Source organism: Scomber japonicus, chromosome 18 (assembly GCF_027409825.1).
Source record: "Scomber japonicus isolate fScoJap1 chromosome 18, fScoJap1.pri, whole genome shotgun sequence".
In the NCBI taxonomy this organism is placed as follows: domain Eukaryota; kingdom Metazoa; phylum Chordata; class Actinopteri; order Scombriformes; family Scombridae; genus Scomber; species Scomber japonicus.
In genome coordinates this window covers 1-20,794 of record NC_070595.1, presented here as the reverse complement: position 1 = coordinate 20,794, position 20,794 = coordinate 1, and the positions used below count along the sequence as shown (strand labels likewise).

General features: G+C 50.2%; 32 non-coding genes across 32 annotated transcripts; all 32 read right to left on the bottom strand.

Moving 5' to 3' along the window:
- Positions 1–6,309: 6,309 nt before the first annotated feature.
- LOC128379658 (U5 spliceosomal RNA) lies at positions 6,310–6,425 on the bottom strand. Its single transcript, XR_008323429.1, has one exon. It is a non-coding gene; the product is annotated as a U5 spliceosomal RNA (small nuclear RNA).
- A 227-nt stretch (positions 6,426–6,652) lies between these two features.
- LOC128379669 (U6 spliceosomal RNA) lies at positions 6,653–6,759 on the bottom strand. The gene has a single exon (XR_008323439.1). It is a non-coding gene; the product is annotated as a U6 spliceosomal RNA (small nuclear RNA).
- A 573-nt stretch (positions 6,760–7,332) lies between these two features.
- LOC128379640 (U2 spliceosomal RNA) lies at positions 7,333–7,523 on the bottom strand. The gene has a single exon (XR_008323412.1). It is a non-coding gene; the product is annotated as a U2 spliceosomal RNA (small nuclear RNA).
- Positions 7,524–7,711: 188 nt separating this feature from the next.
- LOC128379657 (U5 spliceosomal RNA) lies at positions 7,712–7,826 on the bottom strand. The gene has a single exon (XR_008323428.1). It is a non-coding gene; the product is annotated as a U5 spliceosomal RNA (small nuclear RNA).
- A 227-nt stretch (positions 7,827–8,053) lies between these two features.
- Positions 8,054–8,160, bottom strand: LOC128379668 (U6 spliceosomal RNA). The gene has a single exon (XR_008323438.1). It is a non-coding gene; the product is annotated as a U6 spliceosomal RNA (small nuclear RNA).
- A 571-nt stretch (positions 8,161–8,731) lies between these two features.
- LOC128379643 (U2 spliceosomal RNA) lies at positions 8,732–8,922 on the bottom strand. Its single transcript, XR_008323415.1, has one exon. It is a non-coding gene; the product is annotated as a U2 spliceosomal RNA (small nuclear RNA).
- Positions 8,923–9,109: 187 nt separating this feature from the next.
- On the bottom strand, positions 9,110–9,224 carry LOC128379656 (U5 spliceosomal RNA). Its single transcript, XR_008323427.1, has one exon. It is a non-coding gene; the product is annotated as a U5 spliceosomal RNA (small nuclear RNA).
- Positions 9,225–9,451: 227 nt separating this feature from the next.
- Positions 9,452–9,558, bottom strand: LOC128379670 (U6 spliceosomal RNA). The gene has a single exon (XR_008323440.1). It is a non-coding gene; the product is annotated as a U6 spliceosomal RNA (small nuclear RNA).
- Positions 9,559–10,129: 571 nt separating this feature from the next.
- Positions 10,130–10,320, bottom strand: LOC128379642 (U2 spliceosomal RNA). The gene has a single exon (XR_008323414.1). It is a non-coding gene; the product is annotated as a U2 spliceosomal RNA (small nuclear RNA).
- Positions 10,321–10,507: 187 nt separating this feature from the next.
- Positions 10,508–10,622, bottom strand: LOC128379655 (U5 spliceosomal RNA). Its single transcript, XR_008323426.1, has one exon. It is a non-coding gene; the product is annotated as a U5 spliceosomal RNA (small nuclear RNA).
- A 227-nt stretch (positions 10,623–10,849) lies between these two features.
- On the bottom strand, positions 10,850–10,956 carry LOC128379667 (U6 spliceosomal RNA). Its single transcript, XR_008323437.1, has one exon. It is a non-coding gene; the product is annotated as a U6 spliceosomal RNA (small nuclear RNA).
- Positions 10,957–11,527: 571 nt separating this feature from the next.
- On the bottom strand, positions 11,528–11,718 carry LOC128379639 (U2 spliceosomal RNA). The gene has a single exon (XR_008323411.1). It is a non-coding gene; the product is annotated as a U2 spliceosomal RNA (small nuclear RNA).
- Positions 11,719–11,905: 187 nt separating this feature from the next.
- LOC128379654 (U5 spliceosomal RNA) lies at positions 11,906–12,020 on the bottom strand. Its single transcript, XR_008323425.1, has one exon. It is a non-coding gene; the product is annotated as a U5 spliceosomal RNA (small nuclear RNA).
- A 227-nt stretch (positions 12,021–12,247) lies between these two features.
- Positions 12,248–12,354, bottom strand: LOC128379666 (U6 spliceosomal RNA). Its single transcript, XR_008323436.1, has one exon. It is a non-coding gene; the product is annotated as a U6 spliceosomal RNA (small nuclear RNA).
- A 571-nt stretch (positions 12,355–12,925) lies between these two features.
- Positions 12,926–13,116, bottom strand: LOC128379641 (U2 spliceosomal RNA). Its single transcript, XR_008323413.1, has one exon. It is a non-coding gene; the product is annotated as a U2 spliceosomal RNA (small nuclear RNA).
- A 187-nt stretch (positions 13,117–13,303) lies between these two features.
- Positions 13,304–13,418, bottom strand: LOC128379653 (U5 spliceosomal RNA). Its single transcript, XR_008323424.1, has one exon. It is a non-coding gene; the product is annotated as a U5 spliceosomal RNA (small nuclear RNA).
- A 227-nt stretch (positions 13,419–13,645) lies between these two features.
- Positions 13,646–13,752, bottom strand: LOC128379665 (U6 spliceosomal RNA). The gene has a single exon (XR_008323435.1). It is a non-coding gene; the product is annotated as a U6 spliceosomal RNA (small nuclear RNA).
- A 571-nt stretch (positions 13,753–14,323) lies between these two features.
- Positions 14,324–14,514, bottom strand: LOC128379684 (U2 spliceosomal RNA). The gene has a single exon (XR_008323454.1). It is a non-coding gene; the product is annotated as a U2 spliceosomal RNA (small nuclear RNA).
- Positions 14,515–14,701: 187 nt separating this feature from the next.
- Positions 14,702–14,816, bottom strand: LOC128379652 (U5 spliceosomal RNA). The gene has a single exon (XR_008323423.1). It is a non-coding gene; the product is annotated as a U5 spliceosomal RNA (small nuclear RNA).
- A 227-nt stretch (positions 14,817–15,043) lies between these two features.
- Positions 15,044–15,150, bottom strand: LOC128379664 (U6 spliceosomal RNA). The gene has a single exon (XR_008323434.1). It is a non-coding gene; the product is annotated as a U6 spliceosomal RNA (small nuclear RNA).
- A 571-nt stretch (positions 15,151–15,721) lies between these two features.
- Positions 15,722–15,912, bottom strand: LOC128379673 (U2 spliceosomal RNA). The gene has a single exon (XR_008323443.1). It is a non-coding gene; the product is annotated as a U2 spliceosomal RNA (small nuclear RNA).
- A 187-nt stretch (positions 15,913–16,099) lies between these two features.
- On the bottom strand, positions 16,100–16,214 carry LOC128379651 (U5 spliceosomal RNA). Its single transcript, XR_008323422.1, has one exon. It is a non-coding gene; the product is annotated as a U5 spliceosomal RNA (small nuclear RNA).
- A 227-nt stretch (positions 16,215–16,441) lies between these two features.
- LOC128379663 (U6 spliceosomal RNA) lies at positions 16,442–16,548 on the bottom strand. The gene has a single exon (XR_008323433.1). It is a non-coding gene; the product is annotated as a U6 spliceosomal RNA (small nuclear RNA).
- A 571-nt stretch (positions 16,549–17,119) lies between these two features.
- On the bottom strand, positions 17,120–17,310 carry LOC128379662 (U2 spliceosomal RNA). Its single transcript, XR_008323432.1, has one exon. It is a non-coding gene; the product is annotated as a U2 spliceosomal RNA (small nuclear RNA).
- Positions 17,311–17,497: 187 nt separating this feature from the next.
- LOC128379649 (U5 spliceosomal RNA) lies at positions 17,498–17,612 on the bottom strand. The gene has a single exon (XR_008323420.1). It is a non-coding gene; the product is annotated as a U5 spliceosomal RNA (small nuclear RNA).
- A 227-nt stretch (positions 17,613–17,839) lies between these two features.
- On the bottom strand, positions 17,840–17,946 carry LOC128379661 (U6 spliceosomal RNA). The gene has a single exon (XR_008323431.1). It is a non-coding gene; the product is annotated as a U6 spliceosomal RNA (small nuclear RNA).
- Positions 17,947–18,518: 572 nt separating this feature from the next.
- On the bottom strand, positions 18,519–18,709 carry LOC128379650 (U2 spliceosomal RNA). Its single transcript, XR_008323421.1, has one exon. It is a non-coding gene; the product is annotated as a U2 spliceosomal RNA (small nuclear RNA).
- Positions 18,710–18,897: 188 nt separating this feature from the next.
- Positions 18,898–19,012, bottom strand: LOC128379648 (U5 spliceosomal RNA). The gene has a single exon (XR_008323419.1). It is a non-coding gene; the product is annotated as a U5 spliceosomal RNA (small nuclear RNA).
- Positions 19,013–19,239: 227 nt separating this feature from the next.
- Positions 19,240–19,346, bottom strand: LOC128379659 (U6 spliceosomal RNA). Its single transcript, XR_008323430.1, has one exon. It is a non-coding gene; the product is annotated as a U6 spliceosomal RNA (small nuclear RNA).
- Positions 19,347–19,917: 571 nt separating this feature from the next.
- On the bottom strand, positions 19,918–20,107 carry LOC128379645 (U2 spliceosomal RNA). The gene has a single exon (XR_008323416.1). It is a non-coding gene; the product is annotated as a U2 spliceosomal RNA (small nuclear RNA).
- Positions 20,108–20,295: 188 nt separating this feature from the next.
- Positions 20,296–20,410, bottom strand: LOC128379647 (U5 spliceosomal RNA). Its single transcript, XR_008323418.1, has one exon. It is a non-coding gene; the product is annotated as a U5 spliceosomal RNA (small nuclear RNA).
- Positions 20,411–20,637: 227 nt separating this feature from the next.
- On the bottom strand, positions 20,638–20,743 carry LOC128379671 (U6 spliceosomal RNA). Its single transcript, XR_008323441.1, has one exon. It is a non-coding gene; the product is annotated as a U6 spliceosomal RNA (small nuclear RNA).
- Positions 20,744–20,794: the final 51 nt, after the last annotated feature.

The window sequence follows — 20,794 nt, the reverse complement described above, 5'->3', positions numbered from 1 at the left end:
CGGTGAATACATTAGCTGACGTATTCTGATCCTCGCTCAATGATTGGTCTGTTGAGCGCTGAGCTCTGCTCAACATTGCTCAACCATTGGCTGATCGCTCCTCAACTCTGCTCAACATTGCTCAACCATTGGTCGGTTGACGGGAGCTTTCTTTCCCTCTCAGCTGTCACCAAAGGAGGGCGCTGTTGCTCCATCACTGCACACAGGGCTTTGAGGAACAAAAGCTGCAATCATTCCAGCTGTGTCTGAATGCACGCCCGAGAGGTGGCACTGAGACGCCTCACTTTCCAAGTAGTTTTTAGGGTTCCAGTTCTCACTGTTACAGCCTGTAAAAAGCCTGCAATCATCCCGCATGTACACAAATGGCCTGAGAAACAAGGTTGCAGTCCTTCCAGCTGTGTGTTTCTCTGCAGAAAAAAAAAACTATTTTTATTAAAGTACTGTTAAAGGATAGCATGTGTTTGATGGCTGAGACACCATTATCCGCCACTCAGCTGGTGTGAGCAACTGTCAGTGGTGTCACAGCATGTTTAAATGGGCTTTCTACAGCCTGTTTCATCGCTTACGTAGAACAGATTTTTTCTTTCGAAAAAGTTCTATTGACACTCGTTCAGATTATTTCAAACAATGATTTACAGTTTAGATAAAATATTCACGTGGACATAGTATATACAATGAATTACAATAAATATGTGCAGTATGTAAAACCATATTTAAAACAATAAAACCAATTGTTCTAAAATGGTAATACAGGTTAAATAGCTGTTCATTTGTAAAACATATGTCAGGTGTTTATGTGATTGAGTGTCCATTAAAAGTCCATAAAAAGGAGTGCATCCGTTAAAAAGGGCTTTTTTTTTTCAATTCCATCTTTGTGCAGGAGCGCAGTGAGTCCCTACCAAGGATAACTCATTCTGCTCCCCCAAACATTTGGTCTCTCGGGATGCTGTCGTGGTGGTCAGAGGAGATCCTCGCCCTGATGCTCCTTCCCACCTGCCTCACCCGGAGAGCCAGGCCGCTGCTGCTGTGACCTTTCATCCGAATGGGCACAGAGGCGATTCTTCTTTGTGGCTGTGTCCTAGGCCTGCCGCCTGCAGCTACGGCCGTTTTGACCGTTGCTGCGGCCATTCGGATCACAGCCACGATGGGGATCTGCATGTGCTTTCTTACCAGCAAGTTTCTGGAGGTCCATGTGGCGTCTTTGATGGCGGCTAGGGTGAGCCACTGTTTTGCAAAGTCTTTTGATGGTATTTTTTGCTGGCTCACCCCATATAGCACTAGTTGTTCTGTGAGGACCTCCCTTGCTGGTAAGTACGGGAATTGCAAGGAGCCGGCCGTTGCCCACTGGTCTACAGCAGCACTGCACTCCCAGAGCAGATGCCTCACCGACTCAGGCGCGCCACAACCAGGTCGGGGGCAGGTTGAGTGCGTTGACATGCCCCGGGAGTGCATGACGGACCTGACCGGGAGGATCTCATGAGCCACCATCCATGACAGGTCCCGGAGTCTGTTAGGGAGAGCAGGATGGTTGACGTTGCGCCAAACTGTTGTGGGCTCGCCGAGTGCGAGCCCGCGCACCGGACTCACTGGTTCCCGCTCCTGCACAACAGAGACAAGTGATCTGTGGTTAGTTAAAATCTGCAACTCCTCATGCTCGAGGTTAAAATGCCTTAAAAACTTCTGAATAAAAACATAGGCTGGCGGCAAGTTAAAAGACACAGGTATTCTTAGGTCCACATGTAATATCTTAAGTTTTCTGAGGTAGGACCCCATCCAGAAGCGTGTCATTGCAGTTGTCTTGGGGTTTCTGGATGGGGTCATGGCTATTTTCATGTGTACTGTGGTGTATGTGCTTCCTAAAAACAGGTGTAGATCCGGTACTTCTTTTCCTCCTTTCTCCTTTGGCCTTTTCATAATTTCTCTCTTCAATCTTTCCCACTTGGATCCCCACAGAAAATAAAAAATGGCTCGCTCCAGATTTAAAAGCACATACCTAGGAGGAATAAAAACAGAACTGATCAATAAAAGCAAAGGTAAAATCACTGCTTTGATGATTAAAACCTTTCCTTCCATGGTCAGTCCTCTAAGTCCCCAGTATCCTAGTCTTTGTCTGACTTTCCCTACCACGTCTGGCCAATTTGTTTTCCCTTCCCCCTCCCTGTCAAATTTAATTCCCAGTATTTTTTGGTCAGTCTGGGTCACAGTCAGGGGGAGTCCTGTCGTCTCAGTCGCCGTCCATGGTCCATAAAATTGGGCTTGGGTCTTTTCTCTGTTTAATTTTGACCCAGAGGCCTGTCCAAACCAGTCAGTCAAGTCCAGCGTCCTGTTGACAGATAAAAGGTCTGTACATAAAATGTTCACGTCGTCCATGTATAGGTTACACCTATTTTCCAGTCCCCCACTCCCCGGCAGTCCTACCCCATTGATTCGTTTGTCCTTTCTCAAGACCTGTGCCAGTGGTTCTATGCAGATGATGTAGAGGAGGGCAGATAACGGACACCCCTGACGGACACCGCAGTTAATGTCGACTGCTTTTGTCAGATGCCCATTAACAACAAATTTGCTGGTGATGCCCCGGTACAGCAATCCCACCCAAGCTATAAATCTTTCTGGGAACCCCATTTTTTGCAGGACCTGGAAGAGGTACTGGTGCGAGACCCGATCAAAAGCTTTCTCAAAATCTAAATTTAGTACTACTAGCCGGATGTTTCTGTCTCTCGCGTAACAGATGGTGTCTCTGATCAGTACGAGGCTGTCAGTGATCTTCCTCCCCGGGATGGCACAGGCTTGATCCGGGTGAATCACGTCTTCTAAAAACATAGACGTACGTGTCGCTAAAAGTTTGCTAAAAAGTTTACAGTCAAAGTTTAAAAGCGTGATTGGTCTCCAGTTTTTTAGGTCAGTCTTGTCGTTGTGTTTATAAAGGAGAGTCACTATCCCTACTCTAAAACTGTCAGGAAGCCGGTCAAGTCGTTCAAAATCCATAAAAACAGTAATCAAATCAGGTGCTAAAATGTCCCAAAAAGTCAAATAAAACTCCAAGGGAAGTCCGTCTTGTCCAGGGGACTTCCCTTTTTTAAAACCAGTCATACATTTATTTAACTCTAAAAAAGTAAAATCCTGGGATAAAAGCACACTGTTGTTTACTGTTTTTACAATGAATTTTAAAACTTCAGTCATGATGTCCATTTTTACAGGTTTTTCTTTGTACAGGTTTGAATAAAATATTTCAATTGTTTCCTTAATGTCGTCCATTGTTTCAGTTGTGCACCCATCTTCTTTTTTCAGCTTTGTAATGCCCCCCCTTTATTCATAATTTTCCTGAAAAAATACCTTGTGCACTTTTCACCCTCCTCTATTTCACGTTCTCTGCTCCTTAAAATGACACCTTTGCTTTTAATTTCTGATAGAACCGACATCTCTTTTTTGACTTGTTTAATTTCCTCATTAAAATCCATGCCAATCTGGTTTAGATTAAAATACCGTTGTAGTCGTTTCTGCAGTCCCATCATGCGTCTGTATTCCCTGTTCTTTCGATTCTTACCTGCCTGCCTAAAGAAAGTCTGCGTCTTTCCCTTCACCATTTCCCACCAGTGTGCACGTGTTTCGTAGAAGTCTTGAAGGGTCTGCCACTCTTTGTACCGCTCCCTGAACTGCCTAACTAGCTCCCTATCTTCTAAAAGGGAGCAGTTGAGTTTCCACAGACCACTTCCTGATGTCACGCCCGAAGAGAGTGAAAGGGTGCAAGAGAGCATAAGGTGATCGGAGAAGAAAACAGGAATTAATCTAGCATCGGTGGGTGGGCAGTCCCGTGTAAAAACATAATCTATGCGAGAGGCTCTGGTGCCATCACCACTGAACCAGGTGAAGCCCTCCTCTCTGGGATGCATGATTTTAAAACAGTCCTGAAGTTTAAAATCTCTACAAATGCCCTGCAATAAAACCGATGTTTTGTCTACTTTAAAATCTTCCCCTGCTCTTCTCCTATCTTCCCTACTCAGAATACAGTTAAAATCCCCCCCTACAACTAAAGGTGCCCTACCTAGCATGTGGGACTGCAAGTCTTCTAAAAGGTCATACCTGTCGTTCTTGTCGTTAAAACCGTAAATATTTAAAAGGTTGAAATCCTGTCCCATAAAAGCCAAATGTGCTAAAAGTGCCCGACCGTCTCTCACCACAGTGCTGCCCTTCACCAGAACTTGAGGGTTTTTGATTAAAATGGCCACTCCGTCATTTTTATTTTGATTGGATCCACTCCATATTGACATTTTTGGCCACATCTCCTCCCACTGTCTGTAATGTTTTAATAACGGTAGGCTGCATTCCTGCAATAAAAACACATCTGACTTAAAGGAACTTAAAAAGGATAAAACACTCTGGGCTCTAACTCTCGACTTCACACTTCTCACATTAATGGTAGAGAAGGTGAGTGTCATGAGTATGGTTAAAAACAACAGGTAAGACATTTTAAAAGACTCAGAGGGTGTTAAAAAAACATTTAAAAAAACAGTTAGGTAATTTCTTGTGAACAGAGCTCTTCCTTCATCTCTGCGGGTGAAAAATGAAGGGTTTGAGCTCTGTTCCCCTTTGGGACTCTGGGGGTTGGCCTCTGCTGCAATGTTGCATTTAATTTGGAGTCCCTGGGGGTCGATTGCAGAGCAATTGTTAAAAAAGAAACCTCATTGGGTGAATCGGAAGGGAAGACTCTGGGCTCCTCCACAGATGAACTGTCTGAGTGAGCCGCAACTCTTCCCTTCTTCTCCAACACAATGGGAGAATCCGAGGACAATTCAGACAAAGGCCTCTTAGTTTGCTGGGCATTGGGGAGGGAGGCATCCTCACTGTCATCCTGTGGTTGGTCTTCATTACTAGCTCCGCCTTCTGCCTGCACCACCCCATCCTCTGGAGTACTCTCCATTGGAGGGGTAAATGCAGGCCCCTCCCTCACTCCCTCCTCACCTGTTCCCTCTCTTCCAATCACAGGATTTGGAGGGAGATTTGAATTTTCCTGCCCAGCAACTTCAATTTGCTCTCCTAACTGTTCTGTCTGTCCGCCATCTTTTGCCTTGTCCGTGACTTTTGCAGCCTTCAATTTGTTGGCAAATGACTTTGGGCAATCTCTGAACAGGTGGTTTGTTTCCCCACAAAGATTGCATCGTCTGCCATTGGTGCACTCTTCAAAAGTGTGTCCAATTTCTCTGCATTTTCCACATACAATCTGCTGACATGCTTCAACCAGGTGCCCATGCTCACCACACTTGCGGCAGAGTTTGGGTTGGCCCTGGTAATGGATATAGCCCCTGTTCTCTCCCAGAACTACCATAGACGGCAGATGTTTCAAGCCCTGGAAGCCTTGGGGGTCCTGCCATTGTTGGATGGGGACCCTCCAAGCGCAATTCCAGATGCCGTCCTCATCTCTCACTTTCGTAGCCTGGCCTTTAACAGTGCAATATCTCCCCAGCCACAAACAAATGTCATCTGCATTCACTGTTTCATTGAACATTCTGACAATAACGGTTTTCAACGTATTGTCAGTCAGTTTCTCCACATTAAACACAGCAAACTGGGGTTTTACATTTTCAAATCGTACCCAAAATTCTCTTAGCAATACAGCAGTTCTGAAGCTTAAATCAAATCCCTTGTTGTATGGCAATGTTAAAATACAGTTTAGGTCTTCTGGCTTAAATTTCAACGTACCTCAATCAATCTTCACAGATTCAACATCCTTGTTAGCAAAAGTAAAACGGACACTGTGGTGCCTCCGCATGCCGGCATGGTTGGCCGACATGGTGGAGGCACCACCAGCTAAAAACGGTTAAAAGAGAATAAAATCCCTTAAAACCAGATAAAAGACAAACTAAATAAACAGTAAGAGACTAAAAGGAATCTAAAAACTGTAATAAATTATCAAAAACAATAAATAAATAAATAAGTATTGCACACCACCCAAACAAATGTATTCCTATGTGCAAGAACAACAACTACAACAGAGTTATTAAATTTGCACAATGGAACAGAAAAACTCTCCTCCCAAGCACTGGAAATGAGCAATGCCACAACAGGCAGTGATCACACCAGCAAAAGGAGGCGATCGCAGTCTTAGCCAAAAGGCCGAGAAGCGATGACCCCTGGACGTTGGCCGCCCCGGCCCACCTCCCGCAAGCTTCAGCCTCAGCGTGGTGCCGTCGTTTCAGCGGGCTTGGAGAACGGCCGCTGCTTAGCAGCTCGGCCCCCCTAGGTGTGATACACGCAGCAAAACACTTCTTACTGAGGAAGGCCGCTCGCTTGTCTTTTCACAAACACAATGAGGCTCTGCCAAACCGCAAAGCCTGCCAAAAATAGATCTAACTCGTGGGTGTTCCTCTCCACGGAAGTCTTTAGTAAAAGGCGAAAGACTTGTACGTGATGAAGAGAAAGACGAGTAAGTGCGCCCCGCTCACCAACAGCAGACGAACACAACAGTGGTCCCAGTCACCCCCTTCACGGTGAGCCCCGACATGGTGAACACCCATTCCCCTACACCGCGCAGCAAGAGCAAGGCGCCAACTTTTTCTTGTCATGTTTTTAGATTTTGTGAAATGCGGCAAAGAGCTCCAGGCTTTCCAGCCACAGGACTAACGTCCTACTCGGGTGTTCCAGAGGAGCAAGGGTCAAAATGTGGAAACGCTTCACGATGTTGCGTGTCATCCTTTCGCAGGGGCCATGCTAATCTTCTCTGTATCGATTCCAATTTTTCATATGTACTGCCTTGGCAAGTACACAGGCAGACAGGTGCTGCTTCCGTTTTACTCCCCCGTGGGAAGAATGACCCCTTGGCCGCGGTGCGGTCCGGAGGGCAGTGGGCAGCACCCTTGCATGAAGCATGAAAAGAGCGATCAATCCCCTCGTGTGACCCATAGCAGGACAACCGAGAGCCTCTCAGACACACCCTGTGGACTCATCTTTATGACAAGCCTCGCTGTGGAATGGCCTTCATGCCAAACCTCTTATGCCCCCACAATCTCCCTCTTTGTGTGCCGCCCCAAGGTGCAAATCTCACACCGTGTCACGCTGCACTTTCCCCCCTATTCGACGCAGGTGATTAGAGATACTGATGAAGATCCAGCAGGGGGCATGTCTGCTCTCCTTGAGACAGGCAACCTGCCATCTGCTGTGACTCAATCCCCCTGGCCAAAGTTGTATAAAATAATTCATAGGAAACAAAGATAATTTGCTCATTTTCAGGGGTGCTTGAACAACCTTGAGATGGATCTCAACTCGTCAGTGCTGCTAGGCCGGCCTACCTACTCAGTTAAGTCTTTTTTCATATTAAACAGGGAGAGAGAGAGAGAGAGGGGGTGCACCGTTCCTGGAGGTACTGCAATACCGGGTCGATGCGTGGAGTGGACGGAGCAAGCCCCTATTCCATCTCCCTGCTCCAAAAAGCAATTTAATATATGGTCCCCGGGTAGGGGACGTATCAGATATTAAACTGATAAGAACAGATACTACACTTGATCTTAGCCAAAAGGCCGAGAAGCGATGACCCCTGGACGTTGGCCGCCCCGGCCCACCTCCCGCAAGCTTCAGCCTCAGCGTGGTGCCGTCGTTTCAACGGGCTTGGAGAACGGCCGCTGCTTAGCAGCTCGGCCCCCCTAGGTGTGATACACGCAAGCAAAACACGTCTTACTGCGGAAGGCCGCTCGCTTGTCTTTTCACAAACACAATGAGGCTCTGCCAAACGGCAAAGCCTGCCAAAAATAGATCTAACTCGTGGGTGTTCCTCTCCACGGAAGTCTTTAGTAAAAGGCGAAAGACTTGTACGTGATGAAGAGAAAGCCGAGTAAGTACGCCCCGCTCACCAACAGCAGACGAACACAACAGTGGTCCCAGTCACCCCCTTCACGGTGAGCCCCGACATGGTGAACACCCATTCCCCTACACCGCGCAGCAAGAGCAAGGCGCCAACTTTTTCTTGTCATGTTTTTAGATTTTGTGAAATGCGGCAAAGAGCTCCGGGCTTTCCAGCCACAGGACTAACGTCCTACTCGGGTGTTCCAGAGGAGCAAGGGTCAAAATGTGGAAACGCTTCACGATGTTGCGTGTCATCCTTTCGCAGGGGCCATGCTAATCTTCTCTGTATCGATTCCAATTTTTCATATGTACTGCCTTGGCAAGTACACAGGCAGACAGGTGCTGCTTCCCTTTTACTCCCCCGTGGGAAGAATGACCCCTTGGCCGCGGTGCGGTCCGGAGGGCAGTGGGCAGCACCCTTGCATGAAGCATGAAAAGAGCGATCAATCCCCTCGTGTGACCCATAGCAGGACAACCGAGAGCCTCTCAGACACACCCTGTGGACTCATCTTTATGACAAGCCTCGCTGTGGAATGGCCTTCATGCCAAACCTCTTATGCCCCCACAATCTCCCTCTTTGTGTGCCGCCCCAAGGTGCAAATCTCACACCGTGTCACGCTGCACTTTCCCCCCTATTCGACGCAGGTGATTAGAGATACTGATGAAGATCCAGCAGGGGGCATGTCTGCTCTCCTTGAGACAGGCAACCTGCCATCTGCTGTGACTCAATCCCCCTGGCCAAAGTTGTATAAAATAATTCATAGGAAACAAAGATAATTTGCTCATTTTCAGGGGTGCTCGAACAACCTTGAGATGGATCTCAACTCGTCAGTGCTGCTAGGCCGGCCTACCTACTCAGTTAAGTCTTTTTTCATATTAAACAGAGAGAGAGAGAGAGAGGGGGTGCACCGTTCCGGGAGGTACTGCAATACCGGGTCGATGCGTGGAGTGGACGGAGCAAGCCCCTATTCCATCTCCCTGCTCCAAAAAGCAATTTAATATATGGTCCCCGGGTAGGGGACGTATCAGATATTAAACTGATAAGAACAGATACTACACTTGATCTTAGCCAAAAGGCCGAGAAGCGATGACCCCTGGACGTTGGCCGCCCCGGCCCACCTCCCGCAAGCTTCAGCCTCAGCGTGGTGCCGTCGTTTCAACGGGCTTGGAGAACGGCCGCTGTTTAGCAGCTCGGCCCCCCTAGGTGTGATACACGCAGCAAAACACGTCTTACTGAGGAAGGCCGCTCGCTTGTCTTTTCACAAACACAATGAGGCTCTGCCAAACGGCAAAGCCTGCCAAAAATAGATCTAACTCGTGGGTGTTCCTCTCCACGGAAGTCTTTAGTAAAAGGCGAAAGACTTGTACGTGATGAAGAGAAAGCCGAGTAAGTACGCCCCGCTCACCAACAGCAGACGAACACAACAGTGGTCCCAGTCACCCCCTTCACGGTGAGCCCCGACATGGTGAACACCCATTCCCCTACACCGCGCAGCAAGAGCAAGGCGCCAACTTTTTCTTGTCATGTTTTTAGATTTTGTGAAATGCGGCAAAGAGCTCCGGGCTTTCCAGCCACAGGACTAACGTCCTACTCGGGTGTTCCAGAGGAGCAAGGGTCAAAATGTGAAAACGCTTCACGATGTTGCGTGTCATCCTTTCGCAGGGGCCATGCTAATCTTCTCTGTATCGATTCCAATTTTTCATATGTACTGCCTTGGCAAGTACACAGGCAGACAGGTGCTGCTTCCCTTTTACTCCCCCGTGGGAAGAATGACCCCTTGGCCGCGGTGCGGTCCGGAGGGCAGTGGGCAGCACCCTTGCATGAAGCATGAAAAGAGCGATCAATCCCCTCGTGTGACCCATAGCAGGACAACCGAGAGCCTCTCAGACACACCCTGTGGACTCATCTTTATGACAAGCCTCGCTGTGGAATGGCCTTCATGCCAAACCTCTTATGCCCCCACAATCTCCCTCTTTGTGTGCCGCCCCAAGGTGCAAATCTCACACCGTGTCACGCTGCACTTTCCCCCCTATTCGACGCAGGTGATTAGAGATACTGATGAAGATCCAGCAGGGGGCATGTCTGCTCTCCTTGAGACAGGCAACCTGCCATCTGCTGTGACTCAATCCCCCTGGCCAAAGTTGTATAAAATAATTCATAGGAAACAAAGATAATTTGCTCATTTTCAGGGGTGCTCGAACAACCTTGAGATGGATCTCAACTCGTCAGTGCTGCTAGGCCGGCCTACCTACTCAGTTAAGTCTTTTTTCATATTAAACAGAGAGAGAGAGAGAGGGGGGGTGCACCGTTCCTGGAGGTACTGCAATACCGGGTCGATGCGTGGAGTGGACGGAGCAAGCCCCTATTCCATCTCCCTGCTCCAAAAAGCAATTTAATATATGGTCCCCGGGTAGGGGACGTATCAGATATTAAACTGATAAGAACAGATACTACACTTGATCTTAGCCAAAAGGCCGAGAAGCGATGACCCCTGGACGTTGGCCGCCCCGGCCCACCTCCCGCAAGCTTCAGCCTCAGCGTGGTGCCGTCGTTTCAACGGGCTTGGAGAACGGCCGCTGTTTAGCAGCTCGGCCCCCCTAGGTGTGATACACGCAGCAAAACACGTCTTACTGAGGAAGGCCGCTCGCTTGTCTTTTCACAAACACAATGAGGCTCTGCCAAACGGCAAAGCCTGCCAAAAATAGATCTAACTCGTGGGTGTTCCTCTCCACGGAAGTCTTTAGTAAAAGGCGAAAGACTTGTACGTGATGAAGAGAAAGCCGAGTAAGTACGCCCCGCTCACCAACAGCAGACGAACACAACAGTGGTCCCAGTCACCCCCTTCACGGTGAGCCCCGACATGGTGAACACCCATTCCCCTACACCGCGCAGCAAGAGCAAGGCGCCAACTTTTTCTTGTCATGTTTTTAGATTTTGTGAAATGCGGCAAAGAGCTCCGGGCTTTCCAGCCACAGGACTAACGTCCTACTCGGGTGTTCCAGAGGAGCAAGGGTCAAAATGTGGAAACGCTTCACGATGTTGCGTGTCATCCTTTCGCAGGGGCCATGCTAATCTTCTCTGTATCGATTCCAATTTTTCATATGTACTGCCTTGGCAAGTACACAGGCAGACAGGTGCTGCTTCCCTTTTACTCCCCCGTGGGAAGAATGACCCCTTGGCCGCGGTGCGGTCCGGAGGGCAGTGGGCAGCACCCTTGCATGAAGCATGAAAAGAGCGATCAATCCCCTCGTGTGACCCATAGCAGGACAACCGAGAGCCTCTCAGACACACCCTGTGGACTCATCTTTATGACAAGCCTCGCTGTGGAATGGCCTTCATGCCAAACCTCTTATGCCCCCACAATCTCCCTCTTTGTGTGCCGCCCCAAGGTGCAAATCTCACACCGTGTCACGCTGCACTTTCCCCCCTATTCGACGCAGGTGATTAGAGATACTGATGAAGATCCAGCAGGGGGCATGTCTGCTCTCCTTGAGACAGGCAACCTGCCATCTGCTGTGACTCAATCCCCCTGGCCAAAGTTGTATAAAATAATTCATAGGAAACAAAGATAATTTGCTCATTTTCAGGGGTGCTCGAACAACCTTGAGATGGATCTCAACTCGTCAGTGCTGCTAGGCCGGCCTACCTACTCAGTTAAGTCTTTTTTCATATTAAACAGAGAGAGAGAGAGAGAGGGGGTGCACCGTTCCTGGAGGTACTGCAATACCGGGTCGATGCGTGGAGTGGACGGAGCAAGCCCCTATTCCATCTCCCTGCTCCAAAAAGCAATTTAATATATGGTCCCCGGGTAGGGGACGTATCAGATATTAAACTGATAAGAACAGATACTACACTTGATCTTAGCCAAAAGGCCGAGAAGCGATGACCCCTGGACGTTGGCCGCCCCGGCCCACCTCCCGCAAGCTTCAGCCTCAGCGTGGTGCCGTCGTTTCAACGGGCTTGGAGAACGGCCGCTGTTTAGCAGCTCGGCCCCCCTAGGTGTGATACACGCAGCAAAACACGTCTTACTGAGGAAGGCCGCTCGCTTGTCTTTTCACAAACACAATGAGGCTCTGCCAAACGGCAAAGCCTGCCAAAAATAGATCTAACTCGTGGGTGTTCCTCTCCACGGAAGTCTTTAGTAAAAGGCGAAAGACTTGTACGTGATGAAGAGAAAGCCGAGTAAGTACGCCCCGCTCACCAACAGCAGACGAACACAACAGTGGTCCCAGTCACCCCCTTCACGGTGAGCCCCGACATGGTGAACACCCATTCCCCTACACCGCGCAGCAAGAGCAAGGCGCCAACTTTTTCTTGTCATGTTTTTAGATTTTGTGAAATGCGGCAAAGAGCTCCGGGCTTTCCAGCCACAGGACTAACGTCCTACTCGGGTGTTCCAGAGGAGCAAGGGTCAAAATGTGGAAACGCTTCACGATGTTGCGTGTCATCCTTTCGCAGGGGCCATGCTAATCTTCTCTGTATCGATTCCAATTTTTCATATGTACTGCCTTGGCAAGTACACAGGCAGACAGGTGCTGCTTCCCTTTTACTCCCCCGTGGGAAGAATGACCCCTTGGCCGCGGTGCGGTCCGGAGGGCAGTGGGCAGCACCCTTGCATGAAGCATGAAAAGAGCGATCAATCCCCTCGTGTGACCCATAGCAGGACAACCGAGAGCCTCTCAGACACACCCTGTGGACTCATCTTTATGACAAGCCTCGCTGTGGAATGGCCTTCATGCCAAACCTCTTATGCCCCCACAATCTCCCTCTTTGTGTGCCGCCCCAAGGTGCAAATCTCACACCGTGTCACGCTGCACTTTCCCCCCTATTCGACGCAGGTGATTAGAGATACTGATGAAGATCCAGCAGGGGGCATGTCTGCTCTCCTTGAGACAGGCAACCTGCCATCTGCTGTGACTCAATCCCCCTGGCCAAAGTTGTATAAAATAATTCATAGGAAACAAAGATAATTTGCTCATTTTCAGGGGTGCTCGAACAACCTTGAGATGGATCTCAACTCGTCAGTGCTGCTAGGCCGGCCTACCTACTCAGTTAAGTCTTTTTTCATATTAAACAGAGAGAGAGAGAGAGGGGGGGTGCACCGTTCCTGGAGGTACTGCAATACCGGGTCGATGCGTGGAGTGGACGGAGCAAGCCCCTATTCCATCTCCCTGCTCCAAAAAGCAATTTAATATATGGTCCCCGGGTAGGGGACGTATCAGATATTAAACTGATAAGAACAGATACTACACTTGATCTTAGCCAAAAGGCCGAGAAGCGATGACCCCTGGACGTTGGCCGCCCCGGCCCACCTCCCGCAAGCTTCAGCCTCAGCGTGGTGCCGTCGTTTCAACGGGCTTGGAGAACGGCCGCTGTTTAGCAGCTCGGCCCCCCTAGGTGTGATACACGCAGCAAAACACGTCTTACTGAGGAAGGCCGCTCGCTTGTCTTTTCACAAACACAATGAGGCTCTGCCAAACGGCAAAGCCTGCCAAAAATAGATCTAACTCGTGGGTGTTCCTCTCCACGGAAGTCTTTAGTAAAAGGCGAAAGACTTGTACGTGATGAAGAGAAAGCCGAGTAAGTACGCCCCGCTCACCAACAGCAGACGAACACAACAGTGGTCCCAGTCACCCCCTTCACGGTGAGCCCCGACATGGTGAACACCCATTCCCCTACACCGCGCAGCAAGAGCAAGGCGCCAACTTTTTCTTGTCATGTTTTTAGATTTTGTGAAATGCGGCAAAGAGCTCCGGGCTTTCCAGCCACAGGACTAACGTCCTACTCGGGTGTTCCAGAGGAGCAAGGGTCAAAATGTGGAAACGCTTCACGATGTTGCGTGTCATCCTTTCGCAGGGGCCATGCTAATCTTCTCTGTATCGATTCCAATTTTTCATATGTACTGCCTTGGCAAGTACACAGGCAGACAGGTGCTGCTTCCCTTTTACTCCCCCGTGGGAAGAATGACCCCTTGGCCGCGGTGCGGTCCGGAGGGCAGTGGGCAGCACCCTTGCATGAAGCATGAAAAGAGCGATCAATCCCCTCGTGTGACCCATAGCAGGACAACCGAGAGCCTCTCAGACACACCCTGTGGACTCATCTTTATGACAAGCCTCGCTGTGGAATGGCCTTCATGCCAAACCTCTTATGCCCCCACAATCTCCCTCTTTGTGTGCCGCCCCAAGGTGCAAATCTCACACCGTGTCACGCTGCACTTTCCCCCCTATTCGACGCAGGTGATTAGAGATACTGATGAAGATCCAGCAGGGGGCATGTCTGCTCTCCTTGAGACAGGCAACCTGCCATCTGCTGTGACTCAATCCCCCTGGCCAAAGTTGTATAAAATAATTCATAGGAAACAAAGATAATTTGCTCATTTTCAGGGGTGCTCGAACAACCTTGAGATGGATCTCAACTCGTCAGTGCTGCTAGGCCGGCCTACCTACTCAGTTAAGTCTTTTTTCATATTAAACAGAGAGAGAGAGAGAGAGGGGGTGCACCGTTCCTGGAGGTACTGCAATACCGGGTCGATGCGTGGAGTGGACGGAGCAAGCCCCTATTCCATCTCCCTGCTCCAAAAAGCAATTTAATATATGGTCCCCGGGTAGGGGACGTATCAGATATTAAACTGATAAGAACAGATACTACACTTGATCTTAGCCAAAAGGCCGAGAAGCGATGACCCCTGGACGTTGGCCGCCCCGGCCCACCTCCCGCAAGCTTCAGCCTCAGCGTGGTGCCGTCGTTTCAACGGGCTTGGAGAACGGCCGCTGCTTAGCAGCTCGGCCCCCCTAGGTGTGATACACGCAGCAAAACACGTCTTACTGAGGAAGGCCGCTCGCTTGTCTTTTCACAAACACAATGAGGCTCTGCCAAACGGCAAAGCCTGCCAAAAATAGATCTAACTCGTGGGTGTTCCTCTCCACGGAAGTCTTTAGTAAAAGGCGAAAGACTTGTACGTGATGAAGAGAAAGCCGAGTAAGTACGCCCCGCTCACCAACAGCAGACGAACACAACAGTGGTCCCAGTCACCCCCTTCACGGTGAGCCCCGACATGGTGAACACCCATTCCCCTACACCGCGCAGCAAGAGCAAGGCGCCAACTTTTTCTTGTCATGTTTTTAGATTTTGTGAAATGCGGCAAAGAGCTCCGGGCTTTCCAGCCACAGGACTAACGTCCTACTCGGGTGTTCCAGAGGAGCAAGGGTCAAAATGTGGAAACGCTTCACGATGTTGCGTGTCATCCTTTCGCAGGGGCCATGCTAATCTTCTCTGTATCGATTCCAATTTTTCATATGTACTGCCTTGGCAAGTACACAGGCAGACAGGTGCTGCTTCCCTTTTACTCCCCCGTGGGAAGAATGACCCCTTGGCCGCGGTGCGGTCCGGAGGGCAGTGGGCAGCACCCTTGCATGAAGCATGAAAAGAGCGATCAATCCCCTCGTGTGACCCATAGCAGGACAACCGAGAGCCTCTCAGACACACCCTGTGGACTCATCTTTATGACAAGCCTCGCTGTGGAATGGCCTTCATGCCAAACCTCTTATGCCCCCACAATCTCCCTCTTTGTGTGCCGCCCCAAGGTGCAAATCTCACACCGTGTCACGCTGCACTTTCCCCCCTATTCGACGCAGGTGATTAGAGATACTGATGAAGATCCAGCAGGGGGCATGTCTGCTCTCCTTGAGACAGGCAACCTGCCATCTGCTGTGACTCAATCCCCCTGGCCAAAGTTGTATAAAATAATTCATAGGAAACAAAGATAATTTGCTCATTTTCAGGGGTGCTCGAACAACCTTGAGATGGATCTCAACTCGTCAGTGCTGCTAGGCCGGCCTACCTACTCAGTTAAGTCTTTTTTCATATTAAACAGAGAGAGAGAGAGAGAGGGGGTGCACCGTTCCTGGAGGTACTGCAATACCGGGTCGATGCGTGGAGTGGACGGAGCAAGCCCCTATTCCATCTCCCTGCTCCAAAAAGCAATTTAATATATGGTCCCCGGGTAGGGGACGTATCAGATATTAAACTGATAAGAACAGATACTACACTTGATCTTAGCCAAAAGGCCGAGAAGCGATGACCCCTGGACGTTGGCCGCCCCGGCCCACCTCCCGCAAGCTTCAGCCTCAGCGTGGTGCCGTCGTTTCAACGGGCTTGGAGAACGGCCGCTGTTTAGCAGCTCGGCCCCCCTAGGTGTGATACACGCAGCAAAACACGTCTTACTGAGGAAGGCCGCTCGCTTGTCTTTTCACAAACACAATGAGGCTCTGCCAAACGGCAAAGCCTGCCAAAAATAGATCTAACTCGTGGGTGTTCCTCTCCACGGAAGTCTTTAGTAAAAGGCGAAAGACTTGTACGTGATGAAGAGAAAGCCGAGTAAGTACGCCCCGCTCACCAACAGCAGACGAACACAACAGTGGTCCCAGTCACCCCCTTCACGGTGAGCCCCGACATGGTGAACACCCATTCCCCTACACCGCGCAGCAAGAGCAAGGCGCCAACTTTTTCTTGTCATGTTTTTAGATTTTGTGAAATGCGGCAAAGAGCTCCGGGCTTTCCAGCCACAGGACTAACGTCCTACTCGGGTGTTCCAGAGGAGCAAGGGTCAAAATGTGGAAACGCTTCACGATGTTGCGTGTCATCCTTTCGCAGGGGCCATGCTAATCTTCTCTGTATCGATTCCAATTTTTCATATGTACTGCCTTGGCAAGTACACAGGCAGACAGGTGCTGCTTCCCTTTTACTCCCCCGTGGGAAGAATGACCCCTTGGCCGCGGTGCGGTCCGGAGGGCAGTGGGCAGCACCCTTGCATGAAGCATGAAAAGAGCGATCAATCCCCTCGTGTGACCCATAGCAGGACAACCGAGAGCCTCTCAGACACACCCTGTGGACTCATCTTTATGACAAGCCTCGCTGTGGAATGGCCTTCATGCCAAACCTCTTATGCCCCCACAATCTCCCTCTTTGTGTGCCGCCCCAAGGTGCAAATCTCACACCGTGTCACGCTGCACTTTCCCCCCTATTCGACGCAGGTGATTAGAGATACTGATGAAGATCCAGCAGGGGGCATGTCTGCTCTCCTTGAGACAGGCAACCTGCCATCTGCTGTGACTCAATCCCCCTGGCCAAAGTTGTATAAAATAATTCATAGGAAACAAAGATAATTTGCTCATTTTCAGGGGTGCTCGAACAACCTTGAGATGGATCTCAACTCGTCAGTGCTGCTAGGCCGGCCTACCTACTCAGTTAAGTCTTTTTTCATATTAAACAGAGAGAGAGAGAGAGAGGGGGTGCACCGTTCCTGGAGGTACTGCAATACCGGGTCGATGCGTGGAGTGGACGGAGCAAGCCCCTATTCCATCTCCCTGCTCCAAAAAGCAATTTAATATATGGTCCCCGGGTAGGGGACGTATCAGATATTAAACTGATAAGAACAGATACTACACTTGATCTTAGCCAAAAGGCCGAGAAGCGATGACCCCTGGACGTTGGCCGCCCCGGCCCACCTCCCGCAAGCTTCAGCCTCAGCGTGGTGCCGTCGTTTCAACGGGCTTGGAGAACGGCCGCTGCTTAGCAGCTCGGCCCCCCTAGGTGTGATACACGCAGCAAAACACGTCTTACTGAGGAAGGCCGCTCGCTTGTCTTTTCACAAACACAATGAGGCTCTGCCAAACGGCAAAGCCTGCCAAAAATAGATCTAACTCGTGGGTGTTCCTCTCCACGGAAGTCTTTAGTAAAAGGCGAAAGACTTGTACGTGATGAAGAGAAAGCCGAGTAAGTACGCCCCGCTCACCAACAGCAGACGAACACAACAGTGGTCCCAGTCACCCCCTTCACGGTGAGCCCCGACATGGTGAACACCCATTCCCCTACACCGCGCAGCAAGAGCAAGGCGCCAACTTTTTCTTGTCATGTTTTTAGATTTTGTGAAATGCGGCAAAGAGCTCCGGGCTTTCCAGCCACAGGACTAACGTCCTACTCGGGTGTTCCAGAGGAGCAAGGGTCAAAATGTGGAAACGCTTCACGATGTTGCGTGTCATCCTTTCGCAGGGGCCATGCTAATCTTCTCTGTATCGATTCCAATTTTTCATATGTACTGCCTTGGCAAGTACACAGGCAGACAGGTGCTGCTTCCCTTTTACTCCCCCGTGGGAAGAATGACCCCTTGGCCGCGGTGCGGTCCGGAGGGCAGTGGGCAGCACCCTTGCATGAAGCATGAAAAGAGCGATCAATCCCCTCGTGTGACCCATAGCAGGACAACCGAGAGCCTCTCAGACACACCCTGTGGACTCATCTTTATGACAAGCCTCGCTGTGGAATGGCCTTCATGCCAAACCTCTTATGCCCCCACAATCTCCCTCTTTGTGTGCCGCCCCAAGGTGCAAATCTCACACCGTGTCACGCTGCACTTTCCCCCCTATTCGACGCAGGTGATTAGAGATACTGATGAAGATCCAGCAGGGGGCATGTCTGCTCTCCTTGAGACAGGCAACCTGCCATCTGCTGTGACTCAATCCCCTGGCCAAAGTTGTATAAAATAATTCATAGGAAACAAAGATAATTTGCTCATTTTCAGGGGTGCTTGAACAACCTTGAGATGGATCTCAACTCGTCAGTGCTGCTAGGCCGGCCTACCTACTCAGTTAAGTCTTTTTTCATATTAAACAGGGAGAGAGAGAGAGAGAGGGGGTGCACCGTTCCTGGAGGTACTGCAATACCGGGTCGATGCGTGGAGTGGACGGAGCAAGCCCCTATTCCATCTCCCTGCTCCAAAAAGCAATTTAATATATGGTCCCCGGGTAGGGGACGTATCAGATATTAAACTGATAAGAACAGATACTACACTTGATCTTAGCCAAAAGGCCGAGAAGCGATGACCCCTGGACGTTGGCCGCCCCGGCCCACCTCCCGCAAGCTTCAGCCTCAGCGTGGTGCCGTCGTTTCAACGGGCTTGGAGAACGGCCGCTGCTTAGCAGCTCGGCCCCCCTAGGTGTGATACACGCAAGCAAAACACGTCTTACTGCGGAAGGCCGCTCGCTTGTCTTTTCACAAACACAATGAGGCTCTGCCAAACGGCAAAGCCTGCCAAAAATAGATCTAACTCGTGGGTGTTCCTCTCCACGGAAGTCTTTAGTAAAAGGCGAAAGACTTGTACGTGATGAAGAGAAAGCCGAGTAAGTACGCCCCGCTCACCAACAGCAGACGAACACAACAGTGGTCCCAGTCACCCCCTTCACGGTGAGCCCCGACATGGTGAACACCCATTCCCCTACACCGCGCAGCAAGAGCAAGGCGCCAACTTTTTCTTGTCATGTTTTTAGATTTTGTGAAATGCGGCAAAGAGCTCCGGGCTTTCCAGCCACAGGACTAACGTCCTACTCGGGTGTTCCAGAGGAGCAAGGGTCAAAATGTGGAAACGCTTCACGATGTTGCGTGTCATCCTTTCGCAGGGGCCATGCTAATCTTCTCTGTATCGATTCCAATTTTTCATATGTACTGCCTTGGCAAGTACACAGGCAGACAGGTGCTGCTTCCCTTTTACTCCCCCGTGGGAAGAATGACCCCTTGGCCGCGGTGCGGTCCGGAGGGCAGTGGGCAGCACCCTTGCATGAAGCATGAAAAGAGCGATCAATCCCCTCGTGTGACCCATAGCAGGACAACCGAGAGCCTCTCAGACACACCCTGTGGACTCATCTTTATGACAAGCCTCGCTGTGGAATGGCCTTCATGCCAAACCTCTTATGCCCCCACAATCTCCCTCTTTGTGTGCCGCCCCAAGGCAAATCTCACACCGTGTCACGCTGCACTTTCCCCCCCTATTCGACGCAGGTGATTAGAGATACTGATGAAGATCCAGCAGGGGGCATGTCTGCTCTCCTTGAGACAAGGCAACCTGCCATCTGCTGTGACTCAATCCCCCTGGCCAAAGTTGTATAAAATAATTCATAGGAAACAAAGATAATTTGCTCATTTTCAGGGTGCTCGAACAACCTTGAGATGGATCTCAACTCGTCAGTGCTGCTAGGCCGGCCTACCTACTCAGTTAAGTCTTTTTTTCATATTAAACAGAGAGAGAGAGAGAGAGGGGGTGCACCGTCCGGGAGGTACTGCAATACCGGGTCGATGCGTGGAGTGGACGGAGCAAGCCCCTATTCCATCTCCCTGCTCCAAAAAGCAATTTAAATAATGGTCCCCGGGTAGGGGACGTATCAGATATTAAACTGATAAGAACAGATACTACACTTGATCTTAGCCAAAAGGCCGAGAAGCGATGACCCCTGGACGTGGCCGCCCCGGCCCACCTCCCGCAAGCTTCAGCCTCAGCGTGGTGCCGTCGTTTTCAACGGGCTTGGAGAACGGCCGCTGTTTAGCAGCTCGGCCCCCCCTAGGTGTGATACACGCAGCAAAACACGTCTTACTGAGGAAGGCCGCTCGCTTGTCTTTTCACAAACACAATGAGGCTCTGCCAAACGGCAAAGCCTGCCAAAAATAGATCTAACTCGTGGGTGTTCCTCTCCACGGAAGTCTTTAGTAAAAGGCGAAAGACTTGTACGTGATGAAGAGAAAGCCGAGTAAGTACGCCCCGCTCACCAACAGCAGACGAACACAACAGTGGTCCCAGTCACCCCCTTCACGGTGAGCCCCCGACATGGTGAACACCCATCCCCTACACCGCGCAGCAAGAGCAAGGCGCCAACTTTTTCTTGTCATGTTTTTAGATTTTGTGAAATGCGGCAAAGAGCTCCGGGCTTTCCAGCCACAGGACTAACGTCCTACTCGGGTGTTCCAGAGGAGCAAGGGTCAAAATGTGAAAACGCTTCACGATGTTGCGTGTCATCCTTTCGCAGGGGCCATGCTATCTTCTCTGTATCGATTCCAATTTTTCATATGTACTGCCTTGGCAAGTACACAGGCAGACAGGTGCTGCTTCCCTTTTACTCCCCCGTGGGAAGAATGACC